Raw genomic sequence first — 19593 nt, 5'->3', positions numbered from 1 at the left:
CGGTTAGTACAACTCCCAATCGCACAGTAAACCATTGTTTTTCACTAGAAACAACTCGTAACGTACTCTCGGAATCCCTCAGTGCAATGATAACTGAAGTGTAGCTCTGCATGTAATCGTGAATGACCGATAAGAATTCATGTAAACTGTATTAACTCAATAACGCAGTTGCAACACAATAGGTTACGGTGGCTAAAGTGCAAAAATGGTATCGGCGCTTCCTGCGTCACATACTCATTTTGGGAGTTCGTTGACTTTGGTCGTAGTCAGTCGGGTGACAGTGTACCGTATCCAATGAGAATCGCCACATCTGTTGATTTCTTTCGAAAGAAGATACGAATTGAGTACATTTGTTTTCAACAATGAGAACGCCAGAATAATTTTTACGGAAGTTTATTATGAATTTTAAGATTGTATCTGATTTTGGTATTTGTTTGACAAAGGGAAAGAAAAACTTGATGTGTTGTCACATTGACCTCTGGCGAAGACCTGGGTTAGGTTGAAATGTGACAGTTTGGTTGTGAGTTGGCAAAACAAGCGAATGTGGATGAAAGAGAACTAGGTGTACTGACAATTATGGTGTAATATAGCCCGAGGCCTAGGTTCTGTTGGAAAGTGTGTGTTTAGATGTGAGTTGGCGAAGCCAACGAAGGTGATTGGAAGAAAGCTAGATACGCAGACAGACTGATGTATCCGACTAGTAGTCGTTCCCTGTAACACTAGGCGCCCCGCTAGGATGGCATCCATAAATGGCCCTCATCAAAACTGAGATATTTTCCTTTTATAGCCAGCGCTATTTACCACAGTTACACGTCGCCTCCTCAACGTCTGGGGGTGCCAACCTCGCCGACAGGCAGCTTGCCTATGGCAGGAAAGAGCGCTGTCGGCAGGGCACTACTTTGGTACGCGAGGTCGCGTACCCTCACAACGCCTTGCAGATATCCATCCACGCCTGGCTATTTAGACCACCGCCGGTCCGTGGTAAGCCAGTTACGTCCTATGCCTCAGGTCGGCAGTACCAACTCTTCCGTCCTGACGCATCAAAAAAATGGCTCTGAGCACTATGGGACTTAACATCTGTGGTCATCAGTCCCCTAGAACTTAGAACTACTTAAACCTAACTAACCTAAGGACATCACACACATCCATGCCCGAGGCAGGATTCGAACCTGCGACCCTGACGCATCGATAGTTCATTTCCTGTGCTACCAATTGGCATTACTTGCAGTTTCGTCTTAGTGCTCCACGCTGGCAGACCCAATCCATTGTCTTCATCAGCTGCCCGTGAGCCGTCGCACGCTGGCAGGACTGGCCCAAGAACGTCTTCACGCTACTGCATATCACGACTCTAGGGTACGTTAAAGTGCACGGCCGGTTCCCTTCCCCATCCTTCCATAATACTAGCTTGTGCTCCTTCTCTAATGACTTCGTTGGCAACGGGATGTTAAACACTAATGTTCTCTTCTTCTTCCACTCTAGGGTGCATTGCGTAGGCACATCACAGACGTCTGAGCTGTGCGCGGCTCGTGTTCACCGTTTCTTGCTTGACAGCTTGTCTTTCCGGAACTGTCACCTCGTTTCTTGCCGGCCGCGGTGGCCAAGCGGTTCTAGGCGCTTCAGTCCGGAACCGTGCGACTGCTACGGTCGCAGGTTTGAATCCCGCCTCAGGCATGGATGTGTGTGATGTCCTTAGGTTAGCTAGGTTTAAGTAGTTCTAAGTTCTAGGGGACTGATGACCTCAGATGTTAAGTCCCATAGTGCTCAGAGCCATTTTTAACCTCGTTTCTTATTCGATTTACTGGCGTCACTAAGTTGCTGGCTTGCCTGCCCGTGAGTGGCAGCGCGTATAGATAAGAGCACTGTCGTATTATCTTTGAAGCGACCGCTAGTATTTCCGGCTCTTCGTGTGTCAGGGGTTTCAGTGGGGGCCGAGCGCCAGTGAGGTACTGACAGCCAGTTCTCGCCGACCGCTGGCGACACACATGTACTATCCGACAGAAGGAGACTGGAGGGGGAACGACCGTTGGTTGGTCGTTCGGTCGGTCCTTCGGTCGGTCATCGGGCAACGTGTATTTGGTCCTTTGACCGTTTCTGGGCCTCATCAGTTGGTCATCTTGCTGGACGTGGGTCGGTTCCTTCCTTGTGCAGAGATGGGTGGCCAATGGGCAAGTGTTCCCTCTGCATGGTAGGGTCCAGTCAGTGTGCCCGGGTCGCCGTGTCTCCGAATTCCGAACGGACATCAAGGGAGTCGGGGTGGAGCTGCAGTGAGCTCCGGACAGCCACAACTCGCCCGACCGTTGCCGACACCTTGAGTGGGGACGACCTTGGTTGGTCGTTCGGTCAGTCGTCTCATCGGACGACGTGTATTTGGTCGCCCACCGCTTACGGAAACTGTATGTGTCTACTTGTGATTTCTCCTTGTTGTTCCACAGTGATTGGTTTTTAGGATTGTCGGAGTGCTTGGTGCAAGTGTTTACGTGGAGCTGTGTGTACCTTCTGTGAGCACTGAGCAGTTATGAGTGTTGTCTGCATACTGGAGTGAGTAGGCAGTCGGTGCTTGGGACAATGCATCGAGGAAGTCTCCGCAGCGAGAGCATTAGCGCTGCGCGGGATTAGCCGAGCGGTTTTGGGCTGGTCCCGGCGGAGGTTCGAGTCCTCCCTCGGGCATGGGTGTGTGTGTTTGTACTTAGGATAATTTAGGGACTGATGACCTTAGCAGTTAAGTCCCATAAGATTTCACACACATTTGAACATTTCGAGAGCATTAGCGTTGTGTTCCGCAGTGTGTTTTTCCTCGCAGTGTTGATGCTGTCCGTACCGCATGTAGTTTGACAGCCTTTTGTGTTATTCATATTTTTGAGTGGTTATTGTGCCTTGGCTGTTTTTAAACTCCAATTCTGAAGACACAGTGCTGCTGGTATCTTCGTCTTCGGCTGATATTTTCCATTGTCGTGCCGTTGGTCGGCGCAGCGGAATTGATTAGGTTGTTGGTCGGTCCTTCAGCCGTCAAAGGGTCGGGTTGCCATCTGATTACTTAATCTTATTTTTGACTGCCTATCTCATCTAATCTTACGTTAGAGTTACCTCAGGCCGACCCTTCTCAGCCCCACTGTTCTGTTGTTTTGGATTGTGATTTTCTTTTAGTCTCAAGCACTGTGCGAGGCCTTCAGCCGTGTATTAATTTAGTTTATTTTAATGTTCAGTATGTGGCCTTCAGCTGAGTATTTATGTAAAATTTTGGTAACCAAGGGCTTCAGCCATGTTTATTCCTTATGCGAATTTTAATAACTTCTGTTCGGGCCTTCAGCCGTGTTGTTTTGAATGCTTTTAAGGGCATGTGTGATTAAGTGTTTTTAGCAAAATAAAGTTTGCGTGTTTTGTGCAACTAACAGTAACTGATCTTGGCCCCTTTCCACAGCTGTTATCTGATCCGCTCTGTCCTGCGAAACCAGATCTCAACGTCATAAGAGAGACAACTCTGTTGTATGTAAGTGTGTGGATATTCGTCTAAGGACACCATAATTGAGTCTCGTTTAGTTAATAAAGTTATTCTTTGAAGTGTCTTCGATCACTCCTTCAGTTTGAGGATGCATTAACTAACCTGCAGCATAATGGCCTGAGGCCTAGATTATGTTGGAATGTGACGGTTTTGCTGTGATTTGGCGAATCCAACGAATTTGAATGGAAGAAAACTGGGTATGGTGACAGACTGACGTGTCAAGGCCTAGGTTGCGTTGGACTGTGACAGTTTGGTTGATGATAATGATGACGATGATTTGTGGATCTCTCCACATCGAGGTCGTCAGCGCCCATACAAGATTCCAACCTTTCCAATTCCAGTCTCGCCTTTCCCCGAATGATGATGAGATGGTGAGGAAAACATAAACACCCAGTCCCCGGGCGAAGGAAATCCCCGACCCGGCCGGGAATCGAACCCGCGACCCTGTCATCAACGCTAGTCAGTAGATCACGAGCTGCTGACGACAGTTTGGTTGTCAGTTGGTGAAGTCAAATAATGTCAACACGAAAATACGAGCGCAGTAATAGATTGATGTGTAGAGTAGCCCGAAATATACATTCGTCACTGCAATAACCTATTTATATGTACGATTTCCAATTTTGTCGAGAACTGCAATAGTGTGATTAAATTCTAACCTAACAGAACAAAATACTGACTTTATCTACAAACCACAGAAAATTGCGAGCGAGCATTCTCATTCGCTAGAGACAACCGACTCTCGATTCGTCGTATTCAGATCCCCTCATTCATTATGCGAGTTGTTACAACCGCCAGCACGCAGCGCAACAGCCGCTGATACGGCAAGTGCACTTCTACAGTTATGTCGGTGGCGGCTGGTCCCGGCGGAGGGTCGAGTCCTCCCTCGGGCATGGGTGTGTGCGTTTGTCCTTAGGATAATTTAGGTTAAGTAGTGTGTAAGCTTAGGGACTGATGACCTTAGCAGCTAAGTCCCATAAGATTTCACACACATTTGAACATTTGAACATGTCGGTGGCGAGTTAACGACTGGCGGCAGGGTCGCCTGTGTAAAAGCTTGCTGCTGCACTCCTGATACCTACATTTTCTTCCTGGTCAGCTTCGATTGAAACAATGCGAAATTTGTTATGAGACGTAGTGGAATATTCCCGCTTCCGCCCTAATAGTTTCATAAAGTTTAGATATGTCGCGGCGCTCTACGAAGCCTTCAGAATGGTGTCTCTAACGGAGGTGTGTTTAAAGCAGAGAGCTATTTAGATTCTTTCGGAGGAAAACCATAGCATCGCAGATGTTCATAGCCGCTTGCAGAATGTCAACGGAGACCTGGTGGTTAATAAAAGCACCGTTAGTCCTTGTATGAGGCGTCTGTCGTCATCGCAACAAAGTCAGGCCGGCCACACACAGCTGTGACACCTGCAACGTTCGAATGTGCGGACACTCTCATTGGAGGTGATCGACGGATAACAGTCAAACACGTCACTGCTCAATTGGACGTCTCTATTGGTAGTGCTGACACACTCGTTCACCAGCTGAGGTACTGAAAGCTTTGTGGCCATTGGGTTCTTTGACGCTTAACGGAAGACCATGAAGAGAAACGAAAGACCGACTGTTTCGCCCAATGCAGAACTTGGATGATAGGCAGCTTGTTGATCCAGCAGGACGTTAGCTCCGACGTCGACCAGCACAATGATACAATGCGGGCATACGGCCCCAACAGTAAAATGGAGTAAGACCGTCGCATAGAATGGAGATTATGTTGAAAAATGAGGTCATGTAGCAAAAATAGTTGGGTATAATATAATTTATGGGATCCTGAATAAAGCCTACGTGCTTTCGCAAAAGAAAATGTTGCAACACTTAATAAACTTCCTTTTTATTAAGAAATACACGCAAGCGGCAAAGAAACTGGTATAGGCATACTTAGTCAAATACAGAGATATGTAAACTGGCAGAATATGGCGCTGCGGTCGGCAAAGCCTACATAAGACAACACATATCTGGCGCAGTTGTTAGATCGGTTACTGCTGCCATAATGGCAGTTTATCAAAATTTAATGTGTTTGAACGTGGTGTTATAGTCGGCGCACGAACGATGGGACACAGCATCTCCGAGGTAGCGATGAAGTGGGGATTTTTCCGTACGACCATTTCACGAGTGTACCGTGAATACTGGGAATCCGGTAAAACATCAAATCTCTGACATCGCTGCAGCAGGAAAAAGATCCTGCAAGAACGAGACCAACGACGGCTGAAGAGAATCGTTCAAAGTGACAAAAGTACAACCCTTCCGCAGTCTGCTACAGATTTCAATGCTGGACCATCAACAAGTGTCAGTGTGCATACCATTCAACGAAACATCGTCGCCGGCCGGGGTGGCCGAGCAGTTCTAGGCGCTTCAGTCTGGAACCGGGCGACCCATACGGTCGTAGGTTCGAATCCTGCCTTGGGCATGGTTGTGTGTGATGTCCTTAGGTTAGTTAGGTTTAAGTAGTTCTAAGTTCTAGGGGACTGATGACCTCAGATGTTAAGTCCCATAGTGCTCAGAGCCACTTTGTGAAGCATCGTCGATATGATCTTTCGGAGCCGAACATCCACTCCTGTACCCTTGATGACTGCTCGACATGAAGCTTTACGCCACGCCTGACCCAGTCAACATTGGACTGTTGATGACTGGAAACGTGTTGCCTGGTCGGACGCGTCTAGTTTCAAATTCTATCGAGCGGATGGACGCGTGCGGGTATGGACATAACCTTATTAATCCACGGATCCTGCACGTCAGCAGAGGTCTGTTCAAGCTGATGGAGGGTCCACAATGGTGAGTGATATATGACCCCTGATACGTCTAGATATGATTCTGACAGGTGACACGTACATAAGCATCCTGTCTGATCATCTGCAACCATTCATGTCCATTGTGCAGCCCGACGGACTTGAGCAGTTCCAGCAGAACAATGTGACACTACACTCGTCCAGAATTGCTACAGAGTGGCTCCAGGAACACTCTTCTGAGTTAAAATACTTCCGCTGGCCATCAAACCCCCGAGACATGAACATTATTTAGCTTATCTGGGATGCCTTACAACGTGCTGTTCAGAAGAGATCTCCACCCCCACGCACTCTTGTGGATTTATGGACAGCCCAGCAGTATTCACGATGACAAATCTCTCTAGCACCACTTTAGACATAGTCGAGTCCTTGCCACGTCGTGTTGCTTCACTTCTGCGTGCTCGCGGGGGCCCTACACGATATTAGGCAGGTGTACCAGTTCCTTTGGCTCTTCAGTGTACATGAGTAATCTAAAAAATGGAATATTTATTAGAATAGATTGTGCATGTTCAATGTGAGCCTCGTATATTGGAGCTAACCGAGAATCTATACACAAAAAATAAATTTGAACTACGCCTCAGCCATTTTGAAAGCCGTAACTTGTTAAACCACTTGCACAAACTGTCACGCACAAATACAATTCAAAAAGCGTGTCAAACCAAGGTGTTGAGCCTGGCAAGCAGCGCCTGTCCGTGGAGGCAGCGCTGTCGCGAGTCCGCCTGCCGACCTCGACGGAGGTTCGGCAAGACGAGCGGCGCTCGCAAAGTGCGGCAACGCCGCGCCCGCCCGCCCCCGCTCTAGCCGCCGCGCCCCCGCCCCTGCGCAGGCGGTAACCGCCCCCGCCGCCGCCCTCTATTGTCTCCTTCAATTAGTTTAATCCCCGGGACGGGACCTGAATGCGAACATCTGGATCAGCCGGCGCGGCGCGGCGCCCGGGCACCGCGGCGCGCCGGTGAGCGGTAAACATGCAAACCGGGTTATCTGTCTGCCCCAAGTTGGCGCTGCGGCTGTGTCAGCTGACGCCCACGGCCCTGATGCATATGGACCAGCCGCGACGCAGCCCCTCGTGGCGACAGCTCTTTCAGCGCGTTCGCACCAGCTGTAACCCCCGGTGACACAGCGCGGCACGGTGAGCCACAGCACGAAGCGAGTCAGATCCTTTAACAACTCCTAATTCTTTGGAGCCACCAGGTGTTTCATGACAACTTTTTAATGAAGTTTATTTATTTTCCAGTGCAGTGTGAATCGGAATATAAACTGCACATCGCACAGGTGACTCCCATTTTGTTGCTGGAGGGCAGCACCGGATGACGAACTAAAGACGACTGGCTCTTGACTTTCTGTATCTACATTTACATCTACGCAGAGTGTCCCAGCCCCCTTAGGACCTATCACGAATGTTAGGTTCAAAATGGTTCAAATGGCTCTGAACACTATGGGACTCAACTTCTGAGGTCATTAGTCCCCTAGAACTTAGAACTAGTTAAACCTAACTAACCTAAGGATATCACACACATCCATGCCCGAGGACGAATGTTAGAATCGATGGTAAAATGTAGTCTCACAGTAAACGCTGATTTTACCTCCATAAGCTATACAGGGAATTCCAGTAAATGAAGCTTCCCACCTTAAAGATGTGCCGGGATTAAAAAATGCGGTGGATTTTACCAAGAAATGTCTGCGATCACTTTCCCTAGCACAATTAGAGACAACTTGATTTTCTCGCGTCTTCTAAAGATGTCCCGTCTAAGGCGCTGCAGTCATGGACTGTGCGGCTGGTCCCGGCGGAGGTTCGAGTCCTCCCTCGGGCATCGGTGTGTGTGTTTTGTCCTTAGGATAATTTAGGTTAAGTAGTGTGTAAGCTTAGGGACTGATGACCTTAGCAGTTAAGTCCCATAAGATTTCACACACAAAGATGACCCGTAGCCGTTATCCCGCTTGGGTTTTTTTTCCGTAGGTCGCGAGCTCTAACTCCTGTAAGACAAACAGTGTATGATAATGCTACAAGTGGGTAGGTTTAAATAGCAACCGTACTGAGAATCGTAAAATATTAGGATGCTAACTAATTTTGTTTTATTTCATTAATCGCAAAATTAGTAAAAAGATTTCTAGAGCTAGTCTGTCGTTGATATTCAAAAGAAGACTCCCGGTAACAGAATGAGATTTTCATTCTGCAGCGGAGTGTGCGCTGATATGAAACTTCATGGCAGATTAAAACTGTGTGCCGGACCGAGACTCGAACTAGGGACCTTTGCCTTTCGTGGGTAAGTGCTCTACCAACTGAGCTGCCCAAACACGACCCACGACCCCTCCTCACAGCTTTGCTTCCGCCAGTACCTCGTCTCCCACTTTCCAAACTTCACAGAAGCTCTCCTGCAAACCTTGCAGGACTAGCTGTGGTGTCACCGCCAGACACCACACTTTCTAGGTGGTAGCCTTTAAATCGGCCGCGGTCCGTTAGTATATGTCGGAAACGCGTGTCGCCATTATCAGTGATTGCAGACCGAGCGCCGCCACACGGCAGGTCTAGAGAGACTTCCTAGCACTCGCCCCAGTTGTACAGCCGACTTTGCTAGCGATGGTTCACTGTCTACATACGCTCTCATTTGCAGAGACGACAGTTTAGCATAGCCTTCAGCTACGTCATTTGCTACGACCTAGCAAGGCGCCATATTCAGTTACTATAATTACTGTCTTCAGGAATGTATTCTGAACAGATAATATTGTGAATCATGTACCATCAAGAGCGACGTTCATCATTAATAGATTATAGTTAAGTATCAAACCAATTACGTCCGCTTACTGAGTTCTCATCCCTTGTCATGTTCCAGACCTCACGTAAGTATAGTTCTTCTCTCCTCACGCCAGCCTGCGTGAGCTAAAACGCGTGCATTTCGGCCTCCACTCGTAACACGGTGTTCGCCCTTCTGTTAACACAAAACTAGCACTCCTGGAAGAAAGGATATTGCGGATACATCGCTTAGCCACAGCCTGGGGGATGTTTCCAAAATGAGATTTTCACTCTGCAGCGGAGTGTGCGCTGATATGAAACTTCCTGGCAGGAGAGCTTCTGTGAAGTTTGGAAAGTAGGAGACGAGGTACTAGCGGAAGTAAAGCTGTGAGGACGGGGCGTCAGTCGTGCTTGGGTAGCTCAGTTGGTAGAGCACTTGCCCGCGAAAGGCAAATGTCCCGAGTTCGAGTCTCGGTCCGGCACACAGTTTTAATCTGCGAGGAAGTTTCAAGATTCCCGGTCAGTGATAATTAGTTTCCGAGCACAGCAAAAACCACAAACATACTTAACATTATCTTAAAATCAACGTGAGATCGCACAAATATGTTTTCAGAGGCAACTTTAACAATTAATTCCTTCCTTATGCGGAGTTGCACTTCGCACTGTAGCATAGACTGCCTTGAGCTAACACAACATTGCACAAGCCCATCGGCCGAGGCAATTTCTCAACGAACTGTTCCGTTTTTACATGGCATCAGATTTCTTTCACAGATTCATGTACTGCCTCCTTGGAAACCGATCATAGACAGACTATGAGCTATCTTAGCAGCTTGGTGCCTGCCCTCTCAGGGCGCACTTATGATTAATCCATCCTTTCCATCAACAAGCACTGATAGTAACTAAAATGTGCAATTATCACTTCCTAATAAATCGAGTAATATCGAAATTATTACTAAGAAGTTGTCAGTGCACGTAACGTCATCAGCACGATTTGAGCTGTATACTAATATTTAAACAGTAAACACAAATAGTGAACGATTCGGTTCTTGATTCCCATCATGATAGGTGAATGCCCAACGTCTCTCTCTGCTTCAGCACAGTACGGCTCTTCCTGGTCCGGCCGTTCTCATGTTGTGTGACCATTTCAGTGGCATCGTAACTGTGTCCTTTGTTGCCGACTTCAGTTCAGCGAACAACCAGAAGTTGGCTGTAGCCAAATCTGGCGAATACGGCCGGTGATCGAGGACTGTGATCAATTTGCTGGCCGCACCTTGAACCTTGTGGACTGCGTCGTTGTGGTCAAGGAGCGACCAGGAACCTGCCTCTCAGTGCTAAGGTCCAGTTCGATGAATTCTCGCCCACAAGCTGTGGAGTACTCAGGAACCTTGACGTTGCTTTGCTGCTCCACCGCCGTTTCCCGACAAGTGTCAGACACGTACCGTTACATTCCCGGTTAGGATGCCTGCTGCTGTGAAGTAGCACCTAGACCTTCTACACAGCTGTTGTTGAAACTTCGAGTATCGTAACGCCACAGTTCACCATGAGATAGCATTGAAGTTTGGTATTTCACACAAGCAGTCCTAACGCAACTGAGACACACTGTGTATAGCTCGCAAGCTATCGTACAGTGAGTACTTTGTATATCACTGTCATTCCCCACGCCCCCCCCCCCCCCCCTTTGTCCGCCCCTGGTAGCTGAGTGGTCAGCGCGACAGAATGTCAGTCCTAAGGGCCTGGGTTCGGTTCCCGGCTGGGCCGGAGATTTTCTTCTCTCTGGGACTGGGTGTTGTGTTGTCCTAATCATGATCATCTCATCCCCATCGACGCGCAAATCGCCGACATGGCGTCAAATCCGAAGACTTGCACCCGGCGAACGGTCTACCCGACGGGAGGCCCTAGTCACACGACATTTACATTTACATTTTCCGCCTTTTCCAGTCGCATATGGTTAGAGGGAAGAACGATTACCGATAAGCCAAACTGTGAGCTCGAATGTCTCTAATCCTATCTTCGTGATCTTTTCGAAAAGTATATGCAGGAGGAAGGGAGTAACGATTGACTCTTCTGGAACCATACGCTGTTAGGACTTTAACAGTAAACCACCCAGTAACGCAGAATGTCTCTCTGGCAGTGTCTGCCACTGGAGTTGACCGAGCATCTTCGCGACGCTTCGACACTAGCTCTCTCAATTCTGTCTGGTAAACTCCCAGACTGGCGGGCAATATTCAAGTATTGGTCGATCAAAGGTTTCGTAAGCTACGTCGTTTGTGGCTAGACCATATTTCCTGAGGCTTTTCCAATGTTTTATCAGTCTCGCTTCTGACAGACCAGCGATTAGTGTTGTACAGTCGTTCCACTTTAAATCGTTCCATACGCATACCAACAGATGTTTTATGGACGTGACTGCCTCCAGCGATTCTTCTGCATTTGTGTTATCATACAATAATAGGTATTTTTGCCTGTTTACGCGCAATACATTACATTTCTTTAAGTTGTGGGTCAACTGCCAATAGCTGCACTAAGCGTCGATACTTTACAGGTCCTCCTGTAGTTCGCTACATTTTTCTATCATTGCGACTTTGAAAGAAGATTAATGTTAATGAAGTACAAGATCCACACAGTGGACACCAAGTGCAAAAGCTACTCCATATGTTTAAGATCTAGACTGCCTTAAAAATGCGAAGGAACTGTTAATCAAACTAAGGGAGAACTTGTAGTCTAATTCACAATCGATTTATTGATATTAAACATGACGACAAAATTATTAAAGAAACATCATACAAAAAGTTTTTTATTTAACAAACGCCTTACTAACATGGGATCTATGGTGGACAAAGTGATCTGCTGTGGATCGACACACGACACTAACCAGAACACTACTCGCTCTATCTCACTTCATACACGTGAATCCAGGTTATGACATCAAACTACACCACCACCAAGCATCTATATTCTACCATACAAAAAAGGGAAAAACATGGTTCGAAAGAACAGGGTGCTGAGAAATATATATTATAGCCCTACGTCGCAGCAGCGAATACTTTACTGTCCTACTGGTCAAGCCGGCACACCACGATGCGTTTGGCGACTGAAGTCATGGACAGCAGCAATATGTTGTTAAATGCGCGTTCCCAAAGAATGCAAGTACTCGGTCTCGCGTTCGGTTAATTCAGAACGTAGGTACTTCCCTATGAGCCTCTGGAAGCCCGATGGATTCCAGTGTGCAGGTGGACCCATTTGCTGGTCTGCCAAATCAATTTGACTCCGTGCCACGACTGTGCGTGTCGGAATACGTCAAATGTTTAGACGGCCGACTCAAGACAAATAAGTACATGCACACGTCACTCGTTGTGACCGTGATGATATAAGCAGTACCTCTGACGGTTCAGAAGGTGACTGGCACAGGCTCTAAGTTGCACACTAGCAAAAGACACAAGTCTCACTGTCTAGGTAGAGACCTGCAGTTTTTTAGTAGCGAAACACTAGTACAAGAGACTTGTACTAGAGTGATCTTTCTTCCTTTCTCACCAGTTCCTCCTCAGCTCGGTTCCGAAAGAGCATTTCTCTTTTTTGACTTCCCCCACTTTCACACAAGCCAATCACGAGCTGGTGCCCGGCATTCTAGGCTCAGACCAATCAGAGACTTTAAAGTTAATTGGCAGAAACCGAAAAAATTCAGCTTCGGGGCCTCTTTACCACATGTCTGCTGTGTCTTTTGCTAACACAATACAGGGTGGAAGCACAGCCTTCAATAAACAGCTTGTCATAAAGTTTGCAAAGAATGGCCATAAACTCGCAAACAGCTTCGTGCATTGACAAAACATGTTTTGAAACAGAGTCTGGACATCTGGACGCCAGTTTCCCTGTTCCATGGAGAGTCGCAGAACGTTTACATTCCTTTTGGCGGCTTGCTCCCTAACAAGGTCTATCCTCTGCTTTATTCCCAGCCTACAATGCGCTGTTGGCGACTTTTCGGTGGTAGGCCATATACCTGGACGTCTGTCCCCTGCCCGACGCCAAGATAATGTGTTTTTACACAACGCGACTATGGGACGTGGCCGTCTGGAAATGTCTCCTCACCATTCTCCAGAAAAAACGCGCTTTGTCAGCCCACCAACGCCGTGCTTTTACTGCAGTCGTTTAAGTCGGCACCCTGTTCCTTTGAACACAGGTAAAGATTACCGTATTTCTTTCCCTAGAACATGCAAACAAGACCAAAAACTGCTGCCCACCATTTCATCATAATGTATGAAGTCAAATCGCAGTAGATCATATTCCCTACACCGAATAAGAAGTGAGAGTGCCCTGCAGTCTCTCTACTTCTCTGTATATACGTGGCTGAGTCAAATGAAAACCTTAAATTTGTAATAACAAATCGAAATTTCGCGCCGTTATCCCGTAAGTTTGTAAGCGTGCTACAAACAGTGTGTAGAATGGTTTGTAGGTGACAGCATAGTGCAGATGCACACGTACCTTCTCAGTATCAGTATAAAGATGGCCGCCCCACTTACGACTTGCGCCAGGGAAGAACAGCATTCTGTTATTCGGTTTTGCGTAGTGAAGGTGTGAAACCTAATGAAACTCATCGACGAATGAAGGTCCAGTACGGAGATGCATGTTTGTCACAGCAGCAAGTCTACAAATGGCGTAGGAAGTTCGCAAATGGTGTGAATTCAGTGGAAGATGCTCCTCGTCCAGGTCAGGCACAACGAGTTGTGACTCCGCATAACATTGCAGCAGTTGAAGCCAGAGTGAAGGAAAACAGCTGAGTGACATTGAATGACGTTGCAGCATGTTTACAGGCCAGTCATGGGTCAGCACACCACAGTGTGCACGGTGTGCTCCAGTTTCACAAAGTGTCTGCAAGATGGGTGCCACGGCAGCTGACTCCTGAAATGAGAGAATGCTTGTGAAGAACTTCTTCGGCGCTTTGAACGAGAAGGTGATGGCTTCCTTGCAAGAATCGTTACTGGCGACAAAACCTGGGTTCACTTCCTCCAACCGGAAACGATGAGAGCGAGCAAGGAATAGCGCCATTCCTCATCACCAAAACCAAAGAAGTTTCGAACAGAACCATCAGCGGGAAGGTTATGCTCACTCTCTTTTGGGACGAAACAGGCATAATTTTGGAGCATTACATGCCTAGAGAGACCACTGTCACCAGTGCGTCATACACAGATCTCCTAAAAAATCATTTGCGGCCTGCAATCAAATCAAAGCGACGTGGATTGCTGTCAGCATGTGTCCTTTTGCAACATGACAAAGCAAGGCCCCATACTGCCCGTACAACAGTTGAAACAATCACAGACCTGCATTCTGAGTGTCTTCCTCATCCACCATACTCACCAGACCTGGTCCCAAGTGATTTTCGTATGTTTAGACCACTCAAAGACGCAATGGGAGGAAAGAAGCTCCGTCTGATGAAGAGGTAGGCCAAGTGGTGCACGAGTGGTTGCGCGGACTACCAACAGAATTTTTTTCTAAAGGAATTTATGCAGTTTGTAGGCTCCGGAGGATTTCGCTTCTGCCTCTCTTCTTTTTGTTTTGTTTTTACTATTACTCGCGTATAAACTAATGTATGAGATAAAATATGTTACTACGAAAAGAGACCCGAAATACCTTTTAGTGATGCTGTGCTATGCCTTTCTTTGGATCATTAATTTTCAAAAAAACAAAATATATTATGTTCTTATTGTTCTGGATCTGGCTTTCTATTAAAGGAACATTTTTTCGTTACTGTAACTCGCCATAAAGTTCAACATATCTTCCTTACTTTATAGTTGTTAAAAAATTTAATGAAAATTACTTCGTTATCAATACTGATGTTACAGTACGCAATGATTGTTCAACATCATAATTTTGCAGTGGATTTTTGTTAACAGTAAAACAACAATAAGTACCACGACTAACACGAGAACATGAGACTATTATCGGAGAAAAAACATGTTTTTACTATAAGGTAGCCAGACCAGAACTACGCACAGCAAGATTTCTTTTATGTTATGAAAGTAACTTATCTTTTTGCACTCTTGGTAATATATTATCAGCAGCCCGCATCAACCTGTAAAACACATCATAAAATCTGCTGCACTGCTCTGCAATTCCGAAAGCTGAAAGAAATAATTTTACTTCACTATTACCTGCCCGCTTCTTTGCGGTATGATAGATTTTATGTAATGCAATTTGAATGCGCCGCGGCAACGGCTCGTTCGTTCGTAGCGCAGCTCTGCACCACGGATAATATTTAAATAACTGAAAATGTCTTAAAGGGATGGGATAAAATACCAGGCAAGCTTATTACAAATCATAATGCAAGGTTCCACTAAGTAACTCTATTCAAAACATTTAAACAATTCAATTAATTACACACCTTTCCAAAACTTTACTTAATGGCGTCCCTCTTACAAACTTGACAAAAGAATGCTGCGCTAGCGTACAATATAACGTCACAGGCTATCCTACTCACGTAACTCCAAGAAGACGATAGAGAAATTAATGTTCGTTCTGTATTATTTATACTAGGCACATATTCTCATCTTTGTTTGATATTTAATAAGTATCGTCTGTGGCGGTTTCAGTACTCGCCGACACAGATATTATCTAACATAAGTAGAAAAAAACAGTACATAATTTTATACAAGAACAAAACATGATACACAATGTTTCCTCTTTATTACATAATATGTCTTTTGCTAAGAGACGTTACAATGCCCCCTGGCAGCAATTGACTAACGTTAAGAATGTTCGGCAATATGCTGCCACTAACGTTCGTTTTGTCATTGTTTGTCAGCTTATTTGGAATATTCACTATTCACTTGTTTGCTATTTTGCACTATAGTTTTAATCACACTCTTTATGGTTTTCTCACACTTTGCGAGGTGACCGTAAACCTAGTCCCAGGGTCATTACAGTTTTCTGGCTCCCCCATTCGGGCTACGTGCGGTCAGAAAACCTGGGAAAACTGCGCCGGAGCCATGGTCATCTCGCCTGGTTTGTCGTAAAACGCAGTCTGATTGTTCATCAGAAAAGGTTGGAATTTATCAAATGTTCACAGATAACAAAGGTTATTTATGACAAAATGTTAAACTTTTAGTCCCCTTGTTAAAAATGAACCTTCTACACTCTTTCACATTCACGGTAATATTTGTGTTCTGTGTCACACTGAAAGTCAATCATTAAATAGTTTTACAGTAGTGTAATGGATTGTCTTTTCACTTACTCACGACCAATGTTCTACCATGGTATGGCATTCGTGTCAGTTTGCTTCACTAATATGACGAAAACATATAACATACATCATCGAAAAAGTGAATGTTTTGAGTTTATACACAGTAAACTAAAGAAAAACTGTTTTTCACGAAACTTCGTGTCCTATAAATCATTTTCATGTTAGTACATTAACAGCGTAGTTGGTAATTTTCGGTTGAATCTCGACAATGTCGTATGGAGCGGGCGGTGCGAAGCAATTGTTGCGTAGCGTCGTCTGGAAAGCGGCGTGCCAACGACCGCTGGGGTCGACGACCTGCTCGCCGTAACAGCGACGGCGTGCTGGGGTGACGCCCGCGCAGTCGCAAACCGCGCCGAACCATTCACCAATGTCGGCGTGTTGCAGTGGTTTCCCGCGACCGGCTGGCTGTCGGCACGGCACTCGTCTCTGCTTCTCCGCATGGCTCCCCGTCATAACGCATGAAACAAATATTCCACAACGGTGTACTGTTTTTAAGGATACAGATTATTAGCTGTGGGAGAAAATGCAACTTGGTTAAAAGCGTTTATTGTTCAGTAAGCCGTCGCTTCGCTGGTATGCACAGGATGTTTTGGCGTGATAACGGGTTTCTTGTGGCTTCACAAGTGAATCGCATTGTGACACTGGTATTCAGGGTTCGTCACACACACGTTGCACTACACACTTTCATTTGTTCTCACGGTCGATACGCTGCCAGAGCGTCTCTCAACACACGAAAATGTTTCGGTTCACACACTGTAAACGTTTCCGTCGAGCGATGTTTGTTTGAATCGACTCCGAACGGATCACTAACTACCGTTTTTACACACAGTAAATTTATTGTTCGTTGAGCACTGCACTATGACAGGTAGTCACTCAACACTTGACTTATACCGACGTATATATTGGTGCAGATACAACAGTCATTTTCTGTCCCTGCTACACACAATATTCCGTCCTTTCCTAGATTGTTTATGCACAAAGTTTATTTTTAATGCATATCAACTGTTCTTAGCATAATCACTCTCATCTACATTGAGTCCATTGTGTTTACCAGGTCATTACACACTTTTAGTATTATTACTAGGCATATATGGTGATTTTTGGTACATAGCTTTCTTTTCCACTTTCGGTGTAGCTTGCCAGGTTATCACCCATCTAGCAAACAGATTTTACCATGTGCATGACAGCTGGACTTGGGCATATTGCTCAATAAATACTTCATTTAGTATTAGTATTTTTTTAAATGATCGGTCCTACAGGACTACAGTGTAGTTTCCGCGTTGATTGACTTGATTCGCGTACTGCGTAATTAATATTCAAGGACGTGTACCAAGTACACGGGCTTCAATTGAAGCATCGATACATACAAAGCGTAGGTTACATGGAACGGGTTTGTCTTTGATTGAATTCTGCCCCAGTGTCGTTCTCAGATCACTATTGGCAGTAAACGTTACATCACATAATTGTTTCGTACTACAAAGTCAATTTTTGTCCAGTAGAGACTCTCTCTCAGGGTTCCTTAATTCTAACACAATTACACCTGTTACATTACTATATGAGATCTCATCATTAATTGTACTTACTTACTACAAATGAAAAATGATTCAAGAACATAATCATTATTTTACCAATAAAAAGATTGTTCATTGCTTGATGAGCATATAGTATTTTAATGACACTAATTGTCTGTAAACAAAGTCTTCCATTTGCATGCTATTGCTCAGTTTACTGATTCTACTTTCATGCTATGCTTAGTTATTTATGTTTTGCTTCCTCAAAATTTTAAATACACACAAATTCTTTCTTAAAGCTAACATACTTATACTTTAAAACACAATTGAAATCGTCTTACTGCTACTATTTACATCTGACAGGTCATGGAATAAATAATTTTACTATCCCACTCTAACATATTTCAAATCCCTTTAGCCACTAGTTCCCTCCTCGACCAAGGGATGGAGTAAGATGCGCGACAGTATGTTTTGTGGAGCATCACCTCTATGTGATAGTGGTACCCCTTGATTATTCCTGGTCGGTCGGTAAATACCATGGTATATTCCAATAGCAGCTGCGTCAACTGTTGCTTTTGTATGTTGCTTAACTTTCAGATTCTTGTACTTTGGTTTGAAATGCATCAACATTTGTTTCAGAATTTCTATCTTCAATACTAGGATAATAGAGATCTGCCACATGTGAATAATCATCGAGGTGTCGTACCCAGGGGTTCCTACATTTGATATTTATTCGGTTGCAACATGGCACAAGTACCTCCTTCGATTTCATCATAGACAACTCAATCCTTCTACCTTTATTAACTATGCTTAGTTTTCCCGAGGAGAGGTCGATCACTGCGTCCCTCTCACGGAGAAAATCTACTCCCAGAATGCAGGCCACCTTTAACCCTTTAACAATGAGGAACGAGCTCACTATGGCTTCGCCCTCCTTACAAATCTCCACCTGCACCTGGTACTTAACTAACTGGCTCTGTGCACTTATAGCTCCAGACACCTTGCAATTATTAACCGGGAAAGTCGGTACGCTACGTCCCTTCCCTAGCACTTTAAACAACTCTGTACTCATTACACTCACTGAGGCACCTGTGTCGATGATTATATTCACGGCAACATCATTGATTTTCGCTTCTATTATGGCTTGCACATTTTCGTTGCTATCTTTCTTACATTCATGCGGTTCGGTCAGTAGATCTTTATCCATACTGATACCGTCGTTGTATCGCAGCATATGTATTCCAGGTATATTATTGTCATTCGTGTTGCTCTCACTCCACCCCTCGGCCAGCGATGGAGAGCATATCGTGGCCGATTCTAGTTTGTTGGATGGCTTGCTTGCGAGGTACTTGGACGGCTATTGTCCGCGACCTCTACTATGTGTACGTTTTGATTTGTAGGCCGCCACGACTGCGCAATAGGCGCGTTTTGCAGTGGTGGTCTGTTGTTATCGTACCGGTCATTACCTTGCCGTTCTGGGCTTGGTCGCTGATTCTGATTCCAACTGCGATTACTGTCGCTGTAATTGCTATGCCACTGACCTCGCTCATTTTTCCAGCGGTTGGTCCCTGGCAGTCCGGAATCGTACCGGTCGTCAAATCGACGCTTTTTATTATGGGACGGTTGACCATACCCGTTCTGACTTCTACCATTATTACAATTTTGCGAGTGCTCTTGCCGCTTGTTACCAGCCCCACCATTTCCATGGTTGTGGTTTGTGCACTATTATTTCTGTCATGTTTACACCCTGATCCATTATTCCGCGAGTGATCACACGCTGCTTTTGCGTCTTCCTGGATTAAGTC

This window comes from Schistocerca serialis, chromosome 5 (assembly GCF_023864345.2).
Source record: "Schistocerca serialis cubense isolate TAMUIC-IGC-003099 chromosome 5, iqSchSeri2.2, whole genome shotgun sequence".
Taxonomy (NCBI): domain Eukaryota; kingdom Metazoa; phylum Arthropoda; class Insecta; order Orthoptera; family Acrididae; genus Schistocerca; species Schistocerca serialis.
The sequence above is the reverse complement of the archived record's forward strand: the minus strand, read 5'-3'. Positions refer to the sequence as shown.